Raw genomic sequence first — 3,591 nt, forward strand, 5'->3', positions numbered from 1 at the left:
ATAACCACCATAGTTATAAACTTTATTTACAGTGCATATAACAAAGTTGGGGTTCCTAAATCCCGCATAAATATGTGTTGTTTTGTCGCACTTTTAGGTAAGGTTATAGGTCGACACATATTTTTGTACACAAATGTTAACTAATTACAATTTTTTATAAGCGTTAAAGATAAGTCTACAATACATAATGATTTCGTAATTAAGTTTAATCGACTGTTGATATTTATGGGCATTCTCTACGTTGACCGTATCTCGCTCTGCATCCATTAAAATGGCAAGAGAATCGTGAGAGCAGGTAGCTCAGTCGGCTATGAGCCGGTGGCAGCCACTGTGTGTGTGTGAGGATCTCTTGATTCAATTCCCATTGCTGCTCTCCCGGGCTGAAACCCAAGTTTCAAAAGCGCATCGCCTTTCGGATGAGGCCTTTGAGTCGTTGGTCCCGTGTCCAAAATTGTCCATGTAAAGAATGCAGTAGGCCTACACACTTCGGAAGAATAACAGGGGATCGTTGCCCAGTGTACATCTCAATTCATCACGAGAAGGACAACAATGGAAATACGTTTTATGATTTTGTGGGTTATCCTTGGTGCGTATCATACCGAAGAAATCGTACCATCCAAAATTATTTATAGTCTGCAACCATGGCTATCATCTGCATAACTAACCTACATCCCCAACCCCCAAAGTAGTTATGTAAAGTACATAGACACACAATACAAGTACAAAACACTGAGATAATGAATATTGTCGCACGACCATCTTGAAAGGCGCCACCGAGACTCTAAGTGAACACTTAAATGTTTTGATTGAATTGTTGATGGTTGCTTTTTTTACATTTTCTGTATTTTACTGCAGACGGTAGGCTTGTATAAAGCACATTTATGAATGTTGGTATAACCTATCACTGATTCAGAAATGGACGCAGGGACCAAAGCAGTTCAAATGTCCAATCCTCGGCAAAACTTTCTCAGATATGTACCGTATTTGTTCGGTAATTGTAAACGCATGAGGCCATAAACCGGAATCACCTCTATAATATAATCAAACATGCTCAACTTAATTTAAAATTACGTCCTGGCCTACATACAGTTAAATATCACAACATTATCATTGGTTAAATCAAGTTATTTATTTGTTTAAGCAGTTCTATTACTTAGCATTCCAATTGCATTATCCACATTTAAATACGATTTAGTATCTAAATTACGCTGTACAGGCCTACACACTGTTCTTCCGACGTCCGCATTGCAACACGCTCAACGTGATCAACACAAAAGAGTGTAAAATCTAATTAACATCTCAACGACACCACTGCGGCTGCGCACATGCATTGACTGAAAACTTTTTAAAAGTTTTTTTGCGTTAACAGGTTGAGCACAAAAGTTGAATTTGTGTGTATTTAGTGTATAAAGTATTACTTGCGGGCCGTTTTTGTTCATTTTTCTGCATGCTTATGCGTAATATTATCATGTTAAATCTATCTAGGCCTAGTTCGAAATATTAAAATAATTTAATATGGAGCAACTTCTAGAATTAAATCTATAATAGTATTGTATGTTTTAACTTTTTGTTTTTATTAATTTTCTTGTAGTTTCCGGTTACAATCGAACAGCGGAATAGTGTAACAGAAATCATGTACCTACAAAGTCAATGAATGTATACAAAAGGTTCTGAAAAAAGACTTCTTGACAAACGTCTTTATCGCCGGTAGAGAAAACCCCCGCTCGACAATTAGCGCGAATGACTTGGTCTCGCCGAGAATGAGGTATTGCGTTTCCTCTGACAGACAAGTAAACGCGTGTCAACTAAGATCTTAAATCAGGCTGTGTGAGTTATAAATGAGAGATAATATAAAGACAGGTCTGAGGTTTAGTGTCTATTTGCACGAAGCCGCCCGCGTTTTGCCATCTACAGCTGTCTACGATTTCTTGGGCTTTTGTGGAAATGATGAGAACTTAGAGTGAAGCCTGATGATGCTACGTACTCCTTTGTTTACGACAGGCATATCAAAGACCACAGCTGCCTTTACGACATGCGGGTATTTAAAAAATATACATAAGAAATAATATTTGACAAAGCTACAATGTTAGTCTACTGACAGTTACCACTGACGTCTCAAAATTGAGTTCTTAAACGTGTTTTGATTGGTTAAAACGACACTGCATCTCAACGCCGACGGCACGTTCATTACATTTAATTGAGTAATTCCAATTATAACTTGTATTTAAATAATAAACCTAACTGACTTACAACTGGCAGATGTACAAATATGAATATTACAAGTGCGTCGAAATCAAATACATATAAATCGCTGGTGTATAGCAGGTGTGTGACGCCGTCCAAAAATCGACAGATTTTGCATTCAAAATGTGTAAAGTCAGTCGCCCTTCTCAAATCTCACTGTTAATCAACATTTTTTTTAAAGGCAAATAAGTAGTAAATGATAACAAAACTGACATTCGCTGTTAAGTATCGCCCGTCTGGATAATCAGACGCAGTCGATCTGTCTTTGGGTGTGCGCTCTTTTCGACAAACATTGTGTGACGAAGCAGGTTCGACACGTCGCACTCAGACATGTTGTCGTAAATATTCGTTAAGCCTGCGCCATATCTTCACACATTTTTACTATCACGTTTAATCGAGTAGAATCAAATACAAACAAGAACGTTATTTTCGTTACTATCATAAATATTTTAATTATTCTCTAGCCCGCCTTCTCGTTCTATTTCAAACCCTAGATGTCGGCACACAACCACGTGCCGTCCTCAGTCAAATACGGTTCACTCAAACTTCAATGATCACGCACTATATAATTGATTACTTTAACGTCTACATTTTCTTGCTTAATTATTGGATTGGAAACAGTAACAATCGTACACATTGTACAACTTTCACTTCAACAAAATATTCTTATACTGTTGCCATTGATGTGTCCTATCCGGTAACAATTTACACCTGTGACTGTGGAGATAAAGTATAGGGAAGTATAGGGCCTATAGAGCCAACCGCTTTAATGCACCAACTGTTTTCCTAATAATAATAGCGATTTTTTTTCCAAATTTAATTAACCAAACATGGAGATGTATAGAAAATATGTTATTGATAGGACCTAAGTACACAGACATCGATTCGCAAACACTCTCGTTACATTTGGTTTAAATAAATAAAACGCACCGCTAAAATTAAAACAGAAACGTACGAATAATCAGAAAATTTAGGGATTAAAAGTTAACATTGACTACGATCTTCAATTGATATTTGAATTCAATTTGATAACAATCTAAAATAGCAACAACTGTATTATACCAAAGAACCGCAAGGCTCAAACTTCGACACAAATATGACTATGTTTTCTCAAATAAATATTATTAATTGTCAGACCGTTAATTTTCGCCATCATGATAATATTTAGACTCATTAACCAAGACACTTGTAATCGTGCCGACCGATCTGTAATTCTCTCGCATCTTAAGTGTTACATTGATCTCACATTTTCTCCCAAACTCTTTTACCATCAGCCGGTTTTGCCACGGTTTGCAAACTGGCCTTTATCTAATAGTGTTAGATTTAAGGATAGACACTGAATAATTT

The sequence above is a fragment of the Anneissia japonica genome, unplaced genomic scaffold (genome assembly GCF_011630105.1).
Source record: "Anneissia japonica isolate Jap-2015-1 unplaced genomic scaffold, ASM1163010v1 scaffold287748_len1686314_cov196, whole genome shotgun sequence".
NCBI lineage: Eukaryota > Metazoa > Echinodermata > Crinoidea > Comatulida > Comatulidae > Anneissia > Anneissia japonica.